The sequence below is a fragment of the Diorhabda sublineata genome, chromosome 10, assembly GCF_026230105.1.
Source record: "Diorhabda sublineata isolate icDioSubl1.1 chromosome 10, icDioSubl1.1, whole genome shotgun sequence".
In the NCBI taxonomy this organism is placed as follows: domain Eukaryota; kingdom Metazoa; phylum Arthropoda; class Insecta; order Coleoptera; family Chrysomelidae; genus Diorhabda; species Diorhabda sublineata.
Window position 1 is genome coordinate 4270689 of NC_079483.1, and position 24146 is coordinate 4294834.

Below are 24146 nucleotides of genomic sequence, written 5' to 3' on the forward strand. Positions count from 1 at the left end.
TTGGGCTGAATATCTTAGCGGCGAGCATTTTTTTGAGATTAGCGAATAGCTAGTAATCACTGGGAGCCAGATATGGACTATACAGTGGGTGAGGGAGCAATCCGAAGTGTAATTCTTTCAATTCAACCATCATTGACATCGACTTGTGAATCCGTGCATTGTCTTGGTGAAACACTCGTTTTTTCTTCGACTTAAGAGACCGTTTTACCTTGATTTTTGCATTCTAACGATCCTCAACTCTATATAGTACTTGCTATTCATTGTCTCTTCCTTTCGGAGATAGTCGATGAGCAATATTCTAAGCGAATACCAAAATACTGAAGCCATAACTTTCCCAGCTGATTGTTGTACTTTTGGACGCTTCGGACGTGGTTCACCGTCTGCAGTTCACTCAGATGATGATTGTTTTAATTCCGGAGTGTAGTGATGGATCCATCTTTCATCTATTGTCACATATCGACGAAAAAAATCTGATTTATTACGTGAGAACATGCCCAAACACTGCTTTGAATCATCAACACGTTGTTTTTGATCGACTGTTAGTAAACGCGGCACCCACCTAAAAAAGCTTCCTCATGGTCAAATGTTCATGCTTAATTGTAAACTCACTGCCTTCTGATATCTTTCCCGGCCTCAGCAATCACATGAAATTTCAATGTACGATTAGAAATAACCAATTTGTGGACTTGTGGATGTTTTCTGGAGTAACCACTTCAATTTGGATGACCAGAACGTTCACCATCATCGGCGTTTGTACGAACACGTTTAAATTCAGCAAACCAATAACAATTGGTTCTTTTTGATGAAGAAGAATCCGGATAACGCGTTCAAAGCCATTTCTGAGCTTGTACAATATTTTTTTTCATCAAGAAGCAATGATAAATTAAAACACACGAAATTATTTGAATCTATTGTTTTGAAAATATCAAAAGTAGCTTCACTTAAATGGCTGTCACTTTTTTCTGACTAATCGAAATGTTATGACATTTGACACATAGTCTTTCGAACGTTGATACTTCATAAAAGTCATATGGATTTGACAATGGCAGCGCCATCTGTGTGTCAGTCACACGATTTATTGAGTGATGTTATATGTTATTCTCCCATTCAGTAAGGATTCTCATTGGATTAATAGCGGCAATTTTGACTATTATCATTATTGTGAATTGTAAATTTGCTCTCGTCAGAAAACAAAACATCAAGACCAAATTGTTATGTAATATTGACATCAATTTTTCATAAATAAACGTTTTCCTATCGAAATCATCTTAGCATTGATACGATTTTTTTCCGTCTCAAGTCAGGCTCAAACTCCAACACAATGTCATTAGTCAATTCCAATTTAAAAAAAGAAATACAATCAAAAGGTTTATACAATTGATCGAGGTTTTTAACTTTTGATCGACTAAAAAAAAGAAACCAACGAGTGACAAATAATTGTCCAAGAATCGTTTGAGTTTGACCAAGCTCGCGAAACTGCTTTTCTATTTTGCTAATTGTTTCTCAAGATCTGGACGGTAAGTTTCTGTGAAATGTGCGAGCAAATTCCAATTGCGTGCTTTATCCATAACTAATAATTTGTAAAATGGTTTCTTTGGAATTCTTGGAATTAAAATATAACAAAACATTTGTAAATGAGTATTTATTGAAAGAAATCTCTGTACTATTATTAAGTTTTGCATTAGAATTTAGGGTTCATCACATAAATATAGACTAAAACACGGAAAAGTTTATATAAAATGCACTGGACAACCATAGAGTCAGAAAGTTAACATTTTGTTTTGTTTTGATCCATGCATGTGTAGATATTACAAATGATTTCACCTTTATCAAATTCCATCGTCAAAGTTCATTGATTTCACAGTTGCCAGACTATTTTAATTTTATTTATAAGAGTAATAATTACAACGTTGACCCGCTTTTTGAATAAACCGATTCGACAAGGAAATAACATGTATACACTAAATATAACGTAAGCATTTCAAGTAAATAGCATAACAGTATAATATTTTGTACGTGTTAAACTAACAACACAAACACCTTTTGTGGTGAAATATGAAGATCACGTGCTCTTTGTAATTCACACTTCACTAAAAATTTGATAAAACTTGACAGCTGTCTTTTCTTTCGCATAATAAATAACGAGTTAATGCATTGTGTTTTAGGCCCGATAGGATACCAGATCTGGCTATTAAATAACGAGGCTGTTTACGAAAAAAGGTTTTATTATAAAAATTATTCTACATTCGGATGTTCCCCTTCAATATATTCCCTTCCCCTCACCACACACCTTTCCATACGTTTTTTCTATTGATCGAAGTCTTCATTGGTGAGGAGCTCCTAAACTCTGCCATTTTTTGCTTTACCGCTTCCATCGACTCAAATCGGGTCCCTTTCAAAGCAGATCTTTTTCTAACGTTTCAAGGAAATATGAGCAGATCCTTTGACGTGAGAGCTTTTGGTCGGAAGTCAGATTTTTTGGCACCAGCTTCGAATAGACTTTTGTCATGTGTAATTCCTCGTGTAAAATTATTCTGTTTCTTTATCGACGTTTTCAGCCTCAGCAATCATCCGGATGCTGATTCGACGAACTGCACGCTCAATTTGGTTGATTTTGGTTACTGCTTCCGGAGTTGAAAGAGTCAAAAGGCGACCTGGGCGTTGGTCATCATCAGTGTTTTCTCAGTCCTCACTAAAGCGCTTACACCACTCAAAAACAAGCGCGAGAGCTAGAGAATGGTCCCCATAGGCATCAACAATTTATAGCACCTATATAGGGCGCCCTCTGGGCGTGCAGTCTCGTTGTTTAATAGCCAGACCTCGTATTTTAAATTAATTTTATCCGCTCGACAAAGGGTTTTGTCCACTGTTTCGCCAAGTCTTTTTTTATAAAACAAAGTATTTAATACCTGTTTCTTTGGAATTTCATTAGAATCTCATAATAGAAAGTATAATAATTTAAAAGAAAATAATAATAGTTAGATCAACTCTACAATAGCCGCACAAAAGAAAAGGTCACAAATACACGAACACCCAGTAAACTCCAACCTAATTTTAATGGCCAATAAAACATTCTGACGTATCAATTTGAGCCGATAATTCAGCATACCGATATATGATCGTGTTTCGCTATTAATGTTCAGATCCGTAATTAAACTATGGGTTCCGTCCATTTGTGGTAAAAAAAAGTACAACACAGAAGTCCGATTCTGGCATAAGAAAAAGAAGAATTTTACTGAAAGTTGGCAAAAAACAAGAAAGCTGTTGGACCTGACAACATTCCAACAGAGATGCTGAAGCTTATAAATGAAGAAAACATAGGAATATTAGTCAAACTCTTCAATCATGTTTATTTCCTATGTCCAAATAGACGTGAACTATATAATGAACGCGTTCGTATCAAATAATCAGTGCTTCAGATATCCGTTTTAGTTCAATTCGACGGTCTGATAAAATCATGTCATGAACTGCGTCGATATTTTAGGGGACTGACACAGAAACTGGCCTTCTTGATCGGTCATCATTTTTAACGGAAAATTTAGTCTTTTGAAGCTTGCAGTCTAATTTTTCACGGTCGCATACGAAGGACATTGATCACCAAGGGTATTAAGCACATCTTCGTAAATCTGCTTACCTCTTAACCCTTTTAAATACAGGTACTTGATGATGGCTCGATAATCCAAACAAACGATGCAGTCCAGTTCGGAGCAAATGCGGTTCGTGAGTTGGTGGATAACATTAAATGCAGGAAAAAAGTTGAAGGACGTAGAGGAATTGAAAGGAAACAAGCCTCTTGGTTGAATAATATTAGAGAATGGACTAGGATAAGAGAAGCAGTTATTTAGACTAGCTCAAGATACAGAGAGTTTTGCCACGCTGATTGGCAACGTCAAGGGGACTAGATACGGCACGCTAAGTAAAAAATGATATGAGAAATAGCGAGTAAATAGTAAATAACAAAATTGTACGTAAGGTTATATTAAAATTATGCCAAAATGTCAGAAATATAATTCTATTGAATGAAAAAAACAGATTGTTATTAAAATAAACCAAAGTTAATCGTCACATTTTCCTGACATCATTTTTATTTCAAATACTACCGGCCTGGCCTACAACTATTAACGTCAAGTTTAGTATCTCAAACAACAGTTACATTTTTTTCTTATTCTAACGGGTGACACGATGTATGTGTATAAAATTATAATACGATACTTAGAATGGTCAGGTTTTTTCTTTATTGTAATAACACAATTAGGAGATACAAGAACGATGGATGACCTTGTCTGGTGTGCTAAAAATGCGTATATTTACATATCAAGGAAGTGTAGAACCATTTATAAATGTTTAAATGATTGGCGTTTGAGATATGATTATAATAATTATTGTTGAGGTGGAATGAATACATAGAACATGTGAGATAACTCACAAATGGTATTAATATTTTATAAACACTTTGATTCCTGTCGAGATATTTTAGATCATAACAACCAAAAGAATAGGTTTAGGTAAAAAATATGTGAAGCCTTTTTTGTAGAGATTCATTCATAGAGCCTCATTTTTTTATCAAGACTTTTTTGTCTAAAATCATTGTAAACGGAAATATTTAGTGAAAATTTTTAAATGGGGTAAAGAAATAAACGAAACTTTGTCGGTAAGAATCCTTTCGAAGATTATCTTTTATAAAATCGTTATGTGATACAATACTTTTATTTGAAAAGATGAACTAGATCAGTCATGTCAAAGATATCAATAAGGCCCGTGATCTCAATGTATCAAAAAAGAAGAATCATGTCGTTTAGAACTTTTAGCCTCTATTCGATTCCTCTACGTATGTTTTAAATACTCGTACTCTCAAATCTACGGATATTTATAAGTAATTTCAAGGGCAGTGCGTGCGTAGACAAGCGGGAGAAAAATACAGTATCGCCATCTCTTAGCAGAAAGCGAAATTATCCTATTATTCTTGTCGAGAACGATAGAATCTTCCACGCGCCTCGAGTCTAGACTAGAACCTTCCTTAACCATATAAAACGAGTTATTGGCGTGACGTGAGTCAGTTGAGTCGAGTAATCGAAGCGATACGGTTGGAGAAGGAATTTAATTGTACTGAGAAGTAGTGATTGTGAAGGTATTATGCATTTGTTTGTGCCATGCGCGTGCGATATCTATAATTGTTGTGTCGAGTTCCATAATTGTTACAGTTTTGGCATAAAGTCACAAAAACGCAAAGATGATACTGAATGCAGTTTTTCAGTCTAAATAGGAAATTTTTTCATAGAATGGAAAAGTAAACCACTGTATTCGATTTTTAATCGAACAGTTGCTATTGGGTTTCTATATTTTTGTGGTATTTGTACAGTGAGCACTCCCAAGTTCACGTGAATGATGTGATTTCTTATATACTATGGAGCATCTACTAGTTGACAGAGTATTTTAAATTAGGATATCTGAATAATATTAGTATTAGATTTGGAAGCACAACCCCGCAGCTCTATTCCATATGTCCATATAGACTTGATGACAGATTTGTATATAAGGACTTTGTTTTCGAGTGAGACTTTGGATAGTATATCAGTAAATTGAAATAAAAACATAGTTCAAGATCAAAATATTCATTTTTCACATTATTAAACACTAGAACAGATGTTAAATTATGTTTAATAACCACGCAATTTGAAAGATAACATTCATAAGAACATTGGAGTCTTGGGAAGGAATTATGTATGTCAAGAATACCTCTCATTATAATTTCAACCATTCAAATTGAAGATAATAGGAAACATTTCGTTTAATAATTATAATTATATCATTATAAGGCACACCACTTAAGTTCTGAGCGCATTCCTTATGTGCACCTGATCGAAACTGGAGCGTTTTTATACGTTTCGTCGAAGAATTCAATAAATCGTCGGTCAACTGGAGGTGTATTGATTTCAGCCTTAAGCAGTAAGTTAATAGGATGTGAAAGCGAATTTGTAAGTCGTATCAAAACTGGACTAAACTAGAGACTTCGATAAAGAAGTAGAATGATTATTGATATTATAGATAATATAGTGCGGATGAATTTGAGTGACTTCCTTTCTTTGTTGTAGATATTAAAGGTTCCGAAGATATATATTAGTTATTCAATCATCAAGTACATTAATTGAGGCGATACGAGGATGGTCTCAGAAGTACCTGTCCTAACAAATAAAAAAGAAAAATTTTGGAAAAAAATATATTTATTTTTCAAAGCAATACTCTTTTGAGTTCCATACACTTTTTCCAGTGATGTTCAATAAGTTCGATATAATGGAAATTGGCAAGATGGGAAATCTTTGATTACCGAGCCATTTTTCATGTTTAATATTAATAGAAAATAATCCGAATGGGCTAAATTTTGTGAATAGGGTGCATGAGGTATTTAATTTAATATTTAATTTATTAATTTTGGCCATTGCAATAACCGATGTGTGAGCTGGTGCATTGTCCTAATGAAACAACACTTTCTTCTCAGCCAAACGCGACTGTTTTTGCATGATTTCTTCGATCAAACGTTACAACTATACTTTTCGAGATAGTCAATGAAAATTATCCCATGCATATCCCAAATAACCGACGCCATGACCTTGCCTGCAGATGGAACTGTCTTTGCCTTCTTTGAAGCCGATTCTCCCTTTTCAGTCCATTGTTTTGATTGTTATTTTGTTTTAGATTGTGAAGTGATGGACGCACGTTTTATCCATGTTCATTAAACGTTGCAAAAATTTGGCTTTATTTCTGTGCGACATTGCCAAACACTCGATGGAAACATCTTCACGACGCTGTTTTTGTTCTATTGTGAGTAAACGCGGCACCCATCTTGCGTACAGCTTTCTCATATCCAGATTTTCAATGTACTGAATTTTTTGAAATGCCTACTATGTCTGCTAGCTCGCGCACATTCAGTCGACGATCATCCAGTACCGATTTGTAGATTTTCTTCAACATTTCTGTAGTCTTCACCTCATTTGATCAACCACTGGAATATTGATCTTCGCAGGTCGTACGGTCTCGTCTAAACTTTGCTACACAATATTTTACTGTTGATAACGAAGGAGTAGAATTTAGTTGAACTTCTACATTGGTTGGGCTAATACCTTGCAAATAAAAGTATTGCATAATTTAATGACCAATTTTTTCCATGTTTACAAATTCACTGAAAACATTTACTATCAATGGCTGCCAAACAAATATTAAACAACGTGGCGTCTTCAAACTTGAAACATTTGGTGTATATATTGTGTAATTTCTAATACAGAGGCCATCTTTAGTTCAGACCAGGTACTTCTGGGATCATCTTCGTATTTTAATGCGTGAGCGCAGCGACTGCAACTGTATTTATTTTCCAATTTTTAGTTCGATTTATTGTCAAAAATAAAGTTATAATCATTAGTATTGTAAATATCCAGCAGATGGCAAACAGTTGTAAAATTTGTTTCGATGTAAAGAAAAAATTGGCAATGATAATTTTTGAAAAAAATTTGTCGAAAAAACAAATTTTTTTACTGCGTTACCGGGATTTGGACCCACGACCGGCGAATCCGGAGGTTGACGCATTTGCTTGCTCGGGTAAGGAACGCAATTAAAGTGTTGGGATAGAGAGAAAGAGAAATACGCTTTATTGTCAAAAAATTGTTACAATTTGTTGACAAAAGCTTGTAAAAACTAAAAAACAAACATAAAAATTACTAAATAAAAATAAAACAAATAAAATTTCAGTAATAGTAATAGATAATAATTAGTATATAAGTCGTAGATAAGTCCATAGCAAAAGTTAATTCAATATTCAGCATGACCGAAATTGAATATTTTTATTAGAATGGAAGGCACTTTCCAACCTTCAAATTATTGCGAAATACGGGAAAAGATGGCATCGGTTTGATTTCAATTAACAAGTGATTGTGCATTTTTTGCATTGTAAAATATTGAGCCTTTAACTAATTCTGAACGTGAAGTAGGTACATGAAGGTCAAGCTCCACGTTCCTAAATGGATAGCAGTGTAACGTCTTTCTGAAATTGGAGAAGCGTGCTTACGAATTAGGCAAACGAATTCAAAGATTAATAGACTGTTAAGGAGGTGGATAAGTTAAATTCTCTGATCTCAGCGCTAAACAGGACGAACTTAATTTTTTAGATAAGACAGCAACATGTAGATAATTTCAAGGAATCGTCCACGACAAGTCCTAAGAATTTTACAGATTTAACGACGTCAATGGTGGTGTTAGTTTTAAAAACGTTGAGACACAGAAAATTAGAATCGCACCATGATTAAGGGTGTTTAGGTCACTGAATATTGTCCTATGAAGTGTCGTGAGATCAGGGTTGCTCCAAGAGAAACTAGTAAGGTCTTCAAATAGATATATTTTACCACTGACGTCTAGATAGTCGTTTATAAACAGAAGAAACAAAAAAGGGTCTAGTGCTATATATACTAACAATAATATGCCACAAAGGAGAGCTACAAACAAACCCACATACAAGCTATTAAAATATTTCCAACTAAATTAGTCAACAGATGAAAATACATAAGTTTTCGAACAAGATGAAGTTCTTTTAGCGGATTAAAATTTTATTTATAAACATGAGTTCCTCCGAAATACACTTTTTTTATTAATTGAAGTCGAAATTAGAAGACTATTGACGCTGTCTGGGTGAATATTTTAAATAAGTGAAAGTTAAACAAAACCTTTATTCGTTGAACTTATTTGACAGTTATAAAAAAAACAGCCACTTTACAGTATATAAACAGTTTGATAATTTGTAAAGCCGCCCCTGGATGGTTTTAATGCTGTAGTTAAACCGTTTTGGCATAGGCTCCACCTTGAGACATTTGATACCGGAAATTATTAATCAGAACGAGCAGTTAGTTGAGATTGTCCAATTGCACTTAAGTAATTTGTATTATTTAAAAATTATAAAGGTGTCCATGGACGCAAAATTAAAAACGAATGCATAATTATTTCCATCACTATATAGAATAAATGAAAACATTCATACTTTCTAACGCGAGTTTCGTTAACAAAGTTGTCGTCTTCAAAGACTGCAGGTAAACTAAAAACTATTAACATTAAAATCCCCTTTGTTCCCTATTTAAACAGTTCTTACATTTAACAATCTCAATGCTTCCAAATGCATCCAACAAGTTATTGTCTACGAGGATGTATTGATATCTAGTTAGCCTAGAACAGTTCCATGCATAAACAAAATATTGCGTTACCATAGCAACGAACAATAAATTGGAGTATCGAGCCATCATCAAGTACCTGTATTTAAAAGGGTTAAGAGGTAAGCAGATTTACGAAGATATGCTTAATACCCTTGGTGATCAATGTCCTTCGTATGCGACCGTGAAAAATTGGACTGCAAGCTTCAAAAGAGGTAAATTTTTCATTGAAGATGATGACCGATCGAGAAGGTCAGTTTCTGTGTCAGTCCCCGAAAATATCGACGCAGTTCATGACATGATTTTATCAGACCGTCGAATTGAACTAAAACGGATATCTGAACCACTGATTATTTGATACGAACGCGTTCATTATATAGTTCACGTCTATTTGGACATGAGAAAATTTGCTGCAAAATGGATCCCCAAATGTTTGAATTTTGACCAAAAGCGTGCAAGGGTAGAAGCATCGCGTTCAATCTGAGATCGATTTGAAAACGATGTAGACTTCTTAAGCCGAATTGTTACTATGGATGAGGCTTGGGTACATTTCTACGATCCAGAAACAAAGCAACAATCGATGTAATAGCGACAGTCTGGTTCTCCAAGACCTAAGAAATTTGGTATCCAAAAATCAGCTGGAAAAGTTCTTGCTTCAGTTTTTTGGGATTGCCATGGAGTAATCATGATTGATTTTTTGGATAAGATAATAAAAGCTATGGAGGTCTGGTTTGCAGAGCAAGAAAAAACATTTTTTTTTAAAAGGTCTAGATACGTTACAGGTTCGCTGTAATAAACGCATCCAATTAAGAGAAGAATATGATGAGTATTAAAATCTTTTGACATTGAAATTTTGTTTGGTTCTATAGTAGGCTAAGAATTTTTCAATATATCCTCGTATATTTTGCAATGTGCTCTTTAAACCGGACATTAACGGATCTCTTAGTCTGTCCGATTTATACAATCATTACATACCATTTTTTCCAAATCTGGTATTTTATTCTTGGAAATACCAATTACAACTATTGTTTCGAGGATTATATATTTCGAGATGCAAGAAAGTGTAACTAGAAAAGCAAAAAAATTTACGCCAGAACAATTAAATAATTTCGTTTCAATAATCCTGTGTTGCCCGTCGACTTTAATACGAAGGGGTACCTAAAAATAACCGGAATAGCATTGCCATGGGTGGAACTCTTGTGGTACTGATTTCTGCCGTTAGGGCCTGCCTAGCGCAACTCTTCGCCAGTTCAGTGCCGCGCGGGCCGTTGACCTGCCACGTTCTGTTCGTCACTAGTGACCGTTTTTGCTAGTGTTGTTTCGTTTTTTTATGATGACAAATGTAAGTGAAAATGTTGAAAATTGCTTACAAATATGATTCTATGGGGAAAACTCAAGTGTATGAGTGGTTTTCTCGATTTAAAAATGGCGACTGTCGATTGATGACAAACCTCGCTCTGGACGTTCATCAACTGCCCGAATCGATGAAAATGTTGAAAGAATTCGTTAGCTTGTGCGCACAGACCGTCGACAGACAAATGATGAACTGTCTGAAATCAGTGGAACATCTTGGAGGTCGGTTTAGCAAACAGGTGACTGGTTCTTCCACTATGACAACGACACTCAGCCATCACTGTTAGCCAGTTTTTGGTTAAAAATAACATGTTTTCGCTGCCCCACGCACCTTACTCGCCTAATCTGGCTCCGTGCGACTTTTTCTTGTTTCCACGCACGAAAAGAGGCATGTAAGGACGGCGATTTGAAAACATTGAAGACATCAAGAAAAGAACGAGACAGGAGCTTGCAGTCATCTCTAAAGATGAGTTCAAACAATGTTTCGAACAGTGGGACAAATATATTACTTGTAATGGAGAGTATTTTGAAGGGGATAAGGTTGTTTTGTAAATATTTGTAAATATATAGGATTTGAAAAATAATTTCAGTTATTTTTGGGTACTCCCTCGTATGTCTATTGTTCTTAGAAAGTGAGTAGATCAACACCTTATTCATATATGGTGTTGATATGTTTTGTCCTTCATCCTCTACTATAATTCTCTATCAATTTCTGTCTATGTTCTTTCTCTCCAATCAGTAATTCCCAAATCTCCTATCCATTTCCTTTCCGGTCTGTCTCTTCTTCTTCTAATTCCCTCTCCCTCCATTTGTGCTCTCTTGGCAATTCTGCATACCTGTTTCAACCACCTGACTCTTTGGACTTTGACTATTTACGTAATATTAGGCTCGTTATATATAATAGAAAAGACAGTTAAGTAAAAAACAGAAATACATATAGTTTTTATGGACTTCAAAAGTGCTTTCGACTCAATAAAAGAGAGAAAATAACAGAAAAACTAGAAGAAAAGGAATTCCAAAAAAATTAGGAGAATTAATAAAAAAAAACTAAATAAGACATTAAAGTGAGATTCCAAGGTACAACATAAGAAAATTTCACCAAAACTATTCAACATAATATTGGAAGGCATTGTGAGAAACACGGGAATACAGAATGACATTATAACAGGCGCAATACAGATAGTAGCATACGCAGAAGATGTAACGATCATAGAAAATGGATAGACGGAATTAATAGAGACGATAAACAAATTAAAAGAAGAAGCAAGCATTTACGGACTGGAAATCACGCATGCGATGGAAACAACAGTAATCGACAAAAGGGAAGAAGAACTTAGAAGAACCGAGAGAAAAATAACAGGTCCGAACACAACATAGGAAGGAGAAAGGGAAGCAAAGAGGAACAAATGAATAGAAAAAGAGCCGGAAAAGGAAAATGTAGTTAGATACATAAAAGCACAAAGACTCAACTGGGCTGGGCATATATATATATATATATATATATATATATATATATATATATATATATATATATATCCATTGTGGTCAAGGAAAAGGGACAGGTCGAGAAAGACTTGGAGAAATAGAAGAGGACATAATAGCACTTAAGATAGAGAACCGAAAGGAATGGAAAATAATAAGAAAAGCAGTCCAAACAAACGATATACTATTAGAAGAAACCAAAAATAGAAAACTAGGATTGAAAGGCTTGATTATGATGATGATAATATATTGTTTAATTTCACAACCCCCAGTATTTTTTTGATTAGGTTCCTCTCGCATACTTCTATTTTTTCAGCACTCTTCTTGGTAAGCACCCAGGACTCATAGTCATACAATACAGTCGACCTGATCATTGTTTTGTACAATCTAATCTTTATTGCTTTAAAGATTGCTTTTTCTTGAAAAATATTATCCAAGAACCCATTATTCTACCATCCTTTGCTATCCGATTTTATAGCTCTTTCGTCTCATCATCCATAGTTGAAATCATCACATCAAGATAGTCGAAGGACTCAACTTTTTCAAAATGATACTCGTTTCCCACCTGATTTGCCGTTGCATTTCTATGTATTTAGTTTTTTTGCCATTCACCTTGAGGTCAAATATTTTTGATTCCTTCTCCATTCTACTACAGACTTTTTAGCAATTCCCCCCGGGATCTGGCTAGTTAACACAATATCGGTTTAAGCGTAAAGTGGATAAGGCTTTAAACATAACCTCAAAATTTCGACTTTGTGTATTTTTCGTGCGTGTATGAACAATCATTGTGAATTTGAAACGATTATTTTAAATAAATGATGTTTCATTGAACCTAAGAGATATGTAGTGTTTAATTAAATGAGTAGCTCAACAACAGTTGATGGTAACATTTGCTGTGTCTTTTGCATTAACAGTTAAATTTGGTTGATTGATTTCCAATTGACATGAGTTTCGTACAACGTTTTAGTCACCAGTAGCTTCAATTCTCTCCTTAAAGAAAACATTTGAGCTACTTTAATTTTTTTATGAAATTGTCAATGTAGCCTTCCGCGTATCGAATATCTGTAATCTTCATGCCGTTTTATTGTAACCTAGGCACCACCTGCATTTGCGAAGTGAGACATCGATCCTCCGAAAGCAATGACCAGTATGAAGCTCGGAATCTGGCAATTTTAGACATTAGGCAATTAAACACGCAAGCCGGCCTTTAACTTCAAGTATGTCGACCACGACATGTATAATATTTTTAGCGTCGCGTCATAATCAAAATTTCTGATAGTCTTTTTCGTAAATGGTGAGAGACTTTTTTTGAAACCGCGTTCTTCATGCTCTAAAAAACGAATGCGACAATATAAGGTCTGATAAAAACGTAACGAACCAAAATTTTGGCGATTAAAACCCTAAAAGACTAACTTTTGAAATCCGGTAGTTCTGAATGACCCTGAGCACCGAACGCAACTTTGTCAAAAATCGAAAAAACCCTAGTTCCTCTAACTTTGAGGTTATGGTATGATACTAAATGCAAATACTTGTCCACCAATTAAATTTCAATGTATGGCCAGCTATACATTGGATAACAATGGAACCCCGACGGCCAATTTTGAAAATGGGAGTGTCGCAATGTTGTTTTCTTTTTATTCATTGAACTATAATATAAAGAACAAACAATTATTATTATAAGTCTTTGTTGTTCTGTTTATAAGTTATTAACGTCACTTCTATCTTTATAAATCACAGCATGCGTCAAATCCGGTAGTTATGATTTTTTGCAGACTTGTTTATGTTGTTGGCCTAATGAAGAATCCAAGGTTCGTGACCTCGAGCACCGAACGCAACTTTGTCAAAAACCGATAAAACCGCAAAAATATCGGGTTTTTTCCAAAATTTTGGCGATTAAATACCATAAAGGACTAGTTTTTGTAATCCGTTAGTTCTGATTTTTTGCAGACTTGTTTATGTTGTTGGCCTAATGAATAATCCAAGTTAGTGACCCCGAGCACCGAACGCAACTTAGTGAAAAATCGAAAAAACCACGTAAATATTGGGTTTTCTCCAAATTTTTGACGAATATAACCCTAAAGAACTAGTTTTTGAAATCCGGTAGTTCTGATTTTTTCCCTACTTGTTTATGATGATGGCCGAAATCAACTTTGTCAAAAATCGAACAAATCGGGTTTTTTTTCAAATTATGGCGATTAAAACCGTGAAGGACTAGTTTTTGAAAAAACTTTCTTACTACGTTTTTAAAGTAAACTAACTTTGTTACAATATGATACTGGAACTGTCTCTGTATACCCAATAGTTACAGAGATTAAGCCTTACAAAGTTTATAATTGTTTTCGAACTTCACCTAAAAATGAGAAGACGAGACAGGAAAATAATAAAGACACGCGGTTTTCGCTATTTCAATGTTAATTTTGTTTACTTTTGAAATTCCTACTTAAACTTCTATGCTAAGAGTACAATAGATTGGCAAAATAAGAAATGAAGAAATCATATTTTGTAAACATGTGTCTGCATTTATTTTAATATAATAATAGAATCGTTGTAAACACTTGTAATGAATTGTAGTTAATTCGCTTATAAAATTAATTCTGTTCATTCAACTTTATAAAAATTTTGTAATTTTGAATTTAATAAATTTTTAAAAATATAACTTTGGTTGAGTATAGTTGAGTAATAGCTATCATTACTCACTCATTAAATAAGACACTATTATATCAAAAAGCGATGAGTAATTGTATTTATCTATCAACCTCTGCTCTTTAATTTTGTTGTACTACTATTGAACTACGTTATTATAAGATAATTTTTGAAGACCTTTCTTTCGATGCATCAATAGAATGTAATTTTAATGATAATTGCAATATTTTCAAATAAAGATAATAGTGGTAATTAATCATAGAGAAACAAATATTAATGTTATTCAATTACCATAGAGGTAATCAAAATATCAGACATTTGTAATAAATCAATACAAAAATATGCAATAGGAACTTCTAATTATGTAGCCTGCATATATAACCACCTACCCTATTACCCGCTTACCTCATGAATACTGAACAAAAATGGAAGAAAATAACAAATAAAAAACACAACAAAAAACAACAATCAAACAATAACAAATCTAAGAACCGTTTTTTTCTGTATAAAGCATTGTTTTTTTTAACACCGTAATATAATTCGTTTTTCTCTCAGCTTGAAACAATTAACACTACAACTCCAGCTCTGCAGAGGAGAAATTCCTATATCAGGACTAATCTAATAAATCCCCACCTTAGTATAAAAAAATTGGTAATTATTTAGAATTGAGGCTCCACCCCAAACTTACTCCAAAAATTTTTTCACGCATATAGAGATGTTTTTTAGTGCTCCGAAAGTACTTTGATACCTATAATATTAAATAAAACAAAAATACATACATGTTTCACGATGAGCTTTCAACGATTGACTTAACCTAACCTAACCTAACCTAACCTAACTCAACCTGACTTAACCTAACTTAACGTATCCTAACCTAACCTAAGCTCATGTGCTATTGCTCTAGATGACCGCGTATTCCGATATGACTGGATAATTATTGACATTCAAATTGCATAAGATAATGAGTGTTATGATGGAAAATGTTTATCTCCCCCACCCTTAAAGTACTTTCGAAGCACATCCCTATATAGGAGTAAGTTTGGGGTGGAGTCCCAATTCTAAATAATTACCAAAAAATTGCTCATCCATCCCAAAAAACAAATCCAACGGACTTTTCTCGCTTCCAAAAAAAACGCTACAGTATAGACAAAATATTGATGTCAAGTGAAACATTAAGTTAGAAATGAAACAGAAAAAAGTCTGGCTGGCTGGAGGCCAGATCTGGCGAATGAGTGGACAACGAAATCTCTTCAAATGGGGTCGATATTTTGTAATCTCTCCCTTTACCTTGTCAAGCAATGATACATAATAATAATCACCTGTTATAGTCTATTTTTATGAATGAAAGAGTAATACAATGATGAAGCATTTGTAATCCACTGCTTTTAGTAGACAGGGTATGTCATACTGGTTACATAGGTATAAAGGTATAAAATTTTGATTTTTACTCAACCTTAAGTTAATAAAGAATAATTTTAATATGAAAACCTAAATAAGACAAGTATTGAATACGCCGAAGTTACTAAACCCATATTACATTCGAAAGATTTACCACAATCAGTGTGTCCTGGTAACGTATAGCCAGTTCCTACAATTGTACAACGCGTTCATTTAAAAAGTCGCGCTGTATCGTGGTGTGAATTGGCCAAGAGAATTAGGGGTAAATAAAAGACAATTCCTACCACAATGCAGCGCTTTCCTCGGAAGCACGGTATGTAAATAAGGGGTTAATAATTAAAAGTAAGTTGAGGAAGTTATAATGATTAATAAGACTATGGTAAGTTTATGTTATTTATTGTATTATACCACATATTACGTATATAGTCCTAAATATTTAAAAAAAAGATAAAAACGGAGTTTTAATAAAATACAATAAAAACTAAACTAGTGCTGTGAACCATATGACTTTGCATTTGGTTGTTCTTAAAAAATATTAAGGGCAAGATTTCTTTTTCTTTTATTTTAGACGGGGAGCTGGCTACAAAAAACAGGGTCGATAAGGTGCACGCCATTTCAGCTTGTAAACTGGCGGCCCCAACTTAGTACATCACCAGACGCCACTTCTCAAGCTCAACACAGATCGGATATGAAAATGCTAGCCGAGTTTCCCGAACGAAAAAATTGGCTGAAAAACCTTTTTTGGGGTCTCAAATAAGAGCAGTTTCTTGGGGCACCACGAGCTGTTACTCAACACTGAGCAACTTTATCAAAAAGTATGACTATTTCCAGAAGTTTTGAGAAAAATTAGATCAAAATCAATTGATAATGGGCGCAGTAAATGAATCAAAAAAAAATTGGGAGCCTGTTTTTTGCGTTGTCTAATTCTCTTGGCCAATTTAAACCACGATACAGCGCGACTTTTCAAATGACCGCGTTGTAAAATGGTAGGACTGTCTATACGCGTCCCGGTAATTCGAAATTGCATACACTGGATAATAATGAAAGTAATGTGAAATTCGAATCGATTTCTAATGATTCTTTCAAGCTCTAACTTAAAGATAATGCCCCACATTTAATTAACGACGTCCAATTGATGATGATCTTATAAGAGATGTATAATTATCTATATCAAAATTGGAGCTTCTTTGTTCGATTTAAAATGATGGAAAATCTCGCTTATGGCTATAAGTACACTAAAAAGAGAGATTACGCGGTCCCGGCTGTCACTGACCAATCTAACATCCAGTGCAGCATCTTATACGACACTAAATTCCCACGTTTATTCAAAAATTTCGGTTTATATTTGAACCACCCTCGTAAAATTGATTAACTACGGTATGATGAAATTGTGGAATGTTTATGTCATCGTTATCGTTATTACCAATATTGATTCGTCAACATTCTTTTCTTGTTAACCGATATCTTGTCAAATATGGAGGCCAAGTTCGTAAACTGAATACCAAATTAAAAATTAAACCGTTTCACTAAATGGAATTTGATAGATTTTAATTGAAAACCGTGTTGAATAACGTCAATAGAAATGTGTAGAACGATACTTTTGACACAATTTATTGAAATTACTTCTCAATTATCATCAAATAAAAATGAATTTTTTTAAATATTTAAGTACAAAGTCAACTAATTTAGTAAGGCAATTGTGGATATACCATTCAGAATCTATAGCTCACTCGACCGACATAAGTTCTGGATATACCTCATGTCCAGAGCTTTATCAGCGAATTTTGCTTATTCTCCTATTCAAATCTCCTATTCCTATCCAAATCTTTCTTTGCATTGCTTCGAAGAATGCTTGAGATCGTCGTCATAATGGAAGATAAATTTTCTACCGATCAGGCGCTTGCCAGACGTATCACATTTTTCTTTAAAATCCCTTCAATTTTTACCAGGTCTTCAGTTTCCTTTCTTCCAAAACATCCCAAAATCATCACCGCCGTGTTTTACAATCGGGATTACACATGGATCTTCTCAAATAAACAAAATTTTCAATCTTTGACTGAACACTTCATAAAACTGTCTCCCATTCTTCAAGCAGTTTCCTCACTGTTTCCCATCGAAGAAGGCCATCTTCTATCAATCCCCTTTTCACTGTACAAGTAGATCTCGAAATTGATTGATCTGAGCTGTAATTTGGAGGCCCGTGAGTCGTTTATCTACAGTGGTAGTGATCTAAACGTTATCCATCACAAAAGCTCCAGGATGCTATTGAATGGCTTAGTGGCTTTATCAAAGGCTGATCCATCCAGGTCGCTATCAATGGATACACCTCGGAAAAGTTTGAGGTCAACGGTGGTGTTCCCCAGGAATGCTACTCTCCTATACATCAACGATGTACTCTACAATACTACGAACCCGATCTATAGCTTCTCCGACGATAGCACACTGGTGTCGTCCTTATACAAACTAAGCTACTAGCCAAATCCGTAGGCAGCAACAGATCACCACCATCAATACCGATCTTGAAAACATTGTCTAATGGGGTGGAAGCAATCTGATTGAGACTCTGGTCTGCTGGTACTGCAGCTCAGGATTTAGCCAAGACAGCTTCACAACAATTTGGAGCGCTCTTTAAAACCAAAAAAACTATATACCCCGAAACAGCTTCTAATCCTCTACAAGGCCCAGATTGGTCCACCTTTAGAATATTGTTCGCACATTTGGAGCTGGACTCTTAAACATACCCTGAAGATGTTCGACTCAATACAGAAGGGAGCAGTTCGACTTTTAGGAGATCCAAAGTTGACCAGAAACTAGGACAGCTTAGAGCTTAGAAGAAAGACTCTGTTTTACCGATACTACCATGGCTGTCTAGCATAATACCGCCTAGAGCAATTTTTGCAAGACGTACTCGACAGAGGTGGCTCATGGAGAAGTGTCTTTGGAATCAGCTACCAAGGTAAGTCTAAGCACTACAATTTACAGAAGTTCAATATCCACAGGCGTCTTGTGCACATTTTTGACATTCGCGTCACGATATGAAAGAGAAATTGGTTAAAGTGTATTATTTCGAATTTAACGAATGGATGTTCAAAACACTTTTGATCGGTGTTGCATATAGAGTGAAACACTAAAACCGAACGAATCGATTATGAATTCTAAACTTTTTGTCTCAATTAATGTCTTGATGTGTTCATATAACTTTTCAATAACAATGCAAGTGATAAATGATTGTTAATCATAATACGCCAGTGAAAGTATTTATCAATAATGGGAGTAAATTGGATGAAATATGAATTCAAATTAACTACAAGTATACTTGTTAAGCACAAATTAATTATGTTATTTTTTAATGATATATGAATTATTTAGAAAGCGTTTTTATAAAAATGGTACCACAATAAATAGAGTATGGATTTCTTTATTATTCAATTACGTTCAATAAATCTAGTTTCCCGATATTGTAAGGATCTATATGCAGGTCCGGCTTACACACATTTATTGCTCGGTTCGGAGTCAAAAGTGTCGCACAGCTTTTCAAAATCTTTGCTGCTTTACTTTGTAGTTATATAAATTTAGTATTAGAGTTATACAGAGGCACTTGATACAAAAAATTCGGGAGTGACGTAGAAATAATGCTGTGACATAAAAAAATTTCTCGCACGAACTTTCGTTTCTAAGTTATAGGCTTCGAAATCAGATCTTATATTTCGTAAATTATACTCGTACATTAGAACATTATTATTTTGTAATGAATGATTAAGTCTTTATGTCCATATTGTGTGTTTGATGGAATAAATAAATCTACATTACTATCTGAAGGCCAGAGGCGGCTCATGCCCAATCGTTAACCATCCGTAAATTCTACAGGGACAACCTGTACAATCTAAAGATATCAAAAATGAATTTTTCAATCGATTTCTTAACAAAAAGGTAATATTTGTTTATCTCCATAAAATTCATGGTTTAGGAGATATGTAGATTTTTAGATCGTTGTACATGTCAAGCAAACCGTTCACCATAAAGAAACATTCTGAAGAAAATGATCATAAATTGTTATTATTTATTGAAAATATTTACAAGAGGTATTAAAACAAAAATTTCTAATTGAACTGCATATTATCGAACATCGAGTTACTTAGATAAGGAAAAAATTGAAATGTATAAACATTTAGTTGGTTAGCCTACAACTTATTAAATAAAAACAAAAAAAAACTATAATAAATATTCCAAGTGGGCGCTGAAGTATGATGGTAGTACTATTCGATACTCACATAAAATACAGGGTGATTCATTTGAAAAAAAAACGAGAAAATATCGTATGATGTATAATTGATTCACCCTGTATCAGATTCTACGAATATTAATAAAATTAATAATTTTCTAGAATTTTACTACTATCCGAATACTCTGGCGGCAACGCGTCTTCATGTTTGAATTTCTCTCACATTGTACAGGGTATTCATCTTGTTACTATTTTTATAGAAAATTGGTTATAACTTCTTAAATACCTCATAGAACATATCACAACCCTATATTATTGTAATAGGGAAGGCAATAAAGACTAATGATGGCTGTAATCCCTCAAATTTTCAAATTGAAATTTCAAAAGACAAAGAAGGCACTGAACTTTATCACACTAATCAATCACCCCCTATGTAAAAGTCGTCCAAGACCTAATGAAAGATATACGCCTAGTTTAGTAGCACGAGTCCCTCCATTTAGTTTAAATTATTTATTTTGTTACTTACTATAAACCATGAATAGAGGCAAAAAAAGTTTTTTCTTATTAAAAAAAAATAACGTTAAATATTTTGGTTCAAAACTAGCGAGGCATACTTTAGAAGGATACCAAACAGGAATAATCTATTCTAGTTATTCACATATCTCGGATGATTAATAACATCTTCGCTTATGCGCTTCAATGAAGTGTGTCGCTTGCTCCTTAAAATCATAAAGGTCAAGGACTTCAGAATGGACGTTTCAAAATCTACCTCAGCCCTCGGGGCTCTTCTCTACGTTTCATATCGTTAAAACTTTCACATTGGAACCTGTTTATAGACTCAACATTGAATACAAAAAAAAATATATATATATATATATATATATATATATACATACATATACTGCCCAACAATCGAAATGAATATTTAGTGTTTTTCTAAATTTTGCATTCAAAATTTTTTTTAAAAGAATTGCGGTGGGTACTTGCACGAACAAAAAATTTTATTTTTGTATGTTGTTATAACAATAGCTTCTAAAGCAAGCTACTGGAAAGGTAATTCCTAGTCGAACTGACAGAATGCACGTCATTACATAGCAAAAAGACGCTCTATAAAAATATATCTAGAAGAATTGCGGTGGGTACCTGAATGTACACAAATTTTCAGTAAATGATTTTGAATAAGTTTTTTTATGTTGTTATTGTTAGTAATAATGCATTTTATTTGTAAAATGTATGCCTTTACGATGATTAGAAATACGAGGATGTATTGATATCTACCTGTATTTAAAAGGGTTAAGAGGTAAGCAGATTTACGAAGATATGATTAATACCCTTGGTGATCAATGTCCTTAGTATGCCATCGTGAAAAATTGGACTGCAAGCTTCAAAAGAGGTAAATTTTCCATTAAAGATGATGACCGATCGGAAAGGCCAGTTTCTGTGTCAGTCCCGGAAATTATCGATGCAGTTCATGACATGATTGTATCAGATCGTCGAATTGGGCTAAAACGGATATCAGAGGCACTGAATATATCATACGAATGCATTCATCATATAGTTCCCATCTATTTGGACATGAGAAAAATTGCTGCAAAATTGATTCCCAAATGTTTGAATTTTGACCAAAAGCGTGCAAGGGTAGAAGCATCGCGTTCGATCTGAGATCGATTTGAAAACGATGTAGGCTTCTTAAACCGAATTGTTACTGTGGATGAGACTTGGGTACATTTCTACGATCCAGAAACAAAGCAACAATCGATGGAATGGCGACAATCTGGTTCTCCAAGACCTAAGGAGTTTCGTGTCCATAAATCTGCTATAAAAGTTCTTTGGGATTGCCATGGAGTAATTATGATTGATTTTTTGAATAAGGGTAGAACAATAACTGGAGATTACTATTGCCAAGCAAAAAATTCGTGATTTAGGGTTTGAATTACTAGAACATCCCCCTTATTCACCAGATTTGGCTACGTCCGACTACTATCTCTTTCTTCAACTGAAAAAAAGTTTAAAGGGTCGTAAATCTTCTTCCAACAAAGAGGTAATAAAAGCTGTGGAGGTCTGGTTTGCAAAGCAAGAAGAAACATTTTTTTAAAGGTCTAGAGACGTGGCAGGTTCGCTGTAATAATTGTATCCAATTAAGAGGAGAATATGTTGAGTAATAAAATATTTTTACATTGAAATATTGTTTGGTTCTACAGTAGGCTAAGAATTTTTCAATATATCCTCGTACCTGTGCTGGCACCTGCAAAATGTAAATAAAAGAATAGAGAAAACTGCGTTCCAGGTACATATAAGACCAATGGACCTTCTAAAGATTGTATCTCCTAGAAGAAAAGAATACCTAAAAGTGTATGCTTTAAAATATATCAATATTTTCCATAGTATTCTTGACAAAAACCTATAGACTAGTTATGTCCAAGGTACAAAAAAATCTCTTCAACTGAAATAAGTGGTAATTCATACCCTTCTAGAAATGTTAAGATAATCTACCCTGGCCACAGAGGGCTGCAAAAGGTGCCAATTTCATTTTCAGTAGGAATAGAAGATTTATTGTGGAAAGTTTCATGACTTTTGAAATGACCACCTAAAATTAAACAATGGGTCTTCCTCCAATACAGATGTATACATCTGTTGGCAAATAACGGCATTAAGACAATGATATGAAGAACATGTAATGGCCTCAGCCACCTTGGAGGCGGCTCAAGTTGTGTCTGGGAGGTATAAACTATAAGGTACTTAGTAGTTTCAATTAGTGAAACAATGATAGCGATAGTTATGCCATTTTTTCCCGGCAGTTCAACCGATTCCTACAGCCTTCCCAAGCTTTACAACAACTGGCTAATGAGATGTATACAAATTGGGGAGTAGTACCCCACGTTTTCAAAAATTTAGCATTTTAATTTTTTTTTACACTGGTACGGTTGCATACGAGTTACGTCCCGCGTTCAAATTTTAATTCGTGTTACTGTAAGGGTCGTATATGAATTGAGTTCCGAAGACCTTCCAAAAAATGAGGTACTTAATATCTAAATATTGAATTCTGGTTAACCATTTTCTTACCTGGAGCACATCTTAAATACATATTACCAACTTAAAGTAATTGTATGAAATTTTATGACCTTACCTAACCTAAGGCTGTAGATAAGAAAATGGACTACTACTGTAGGCCTTTACAGGTCCGCTTGATTGCGTGAGGCAACTAGTGTACAGCGATTGGTACTAAACTAAATATGCGTTTATTATTAAAAGCAAATTAGTTATAAAATAGGGGACTTTTATGATTGCATGAGGGATCCAAATCAAGGGATTCAGTAAATATCCTCCCCAAAATATCAGGTACTTGGCTAAGCAATTGAAATCTACTATTCTTTTAAATCACATTTTTGAAAACTCATGTCTTCCGCTTTGCATGTGACTTTTTGAAAAGCTGCCTCAGATTCTTTTATCAGTTTTACATTTTGGGTTAATGGCAGAGAACTTCAAGTACAAAAGAGAGCTGTTAAGATATTTACTCGGACTAAACAGCAGGGCTAATGGGACAGAACAGACAGAAAAAGTCACTACAGCAAAAAGTATGGCCCAAGCGGAAATCACTCCAGCTCAGAAGAATGTTAAATATGATCCTGTAGTGAACCCCGACGACATACTTTTACCACTGTTACATATAAAGCTAAAGAGACAAAGAAAAAGATACTGGTACGCTCACGTGAGAAAAATGGAAGAAAGTAGACTGCCACGCATCGTACTTGAAGGAAAACCAATAGGGAAAAGAAAACCCGAACGACCACCTAAGAGATAGATGGACACCTGACACCTTCCAGAAACTGATACAGAGGAACCTGTAAAACTAACAGATCATG

General features: G+C 34.4%; 1 protein-coding gene across 1 annotated transcript in view; it reads right to left on the reverse strand.

The window, feature by feature from the left end:
- The window catches only part of LOC130449285 (uncharacterized), a 109411-nt gene that overhangs the window by 75076 nt on the left and 10189 nt on the right, over nucleotides 1-24146 (reverse strand). The gene's annotated exons all lie outside the window — the stretch shown is intronic.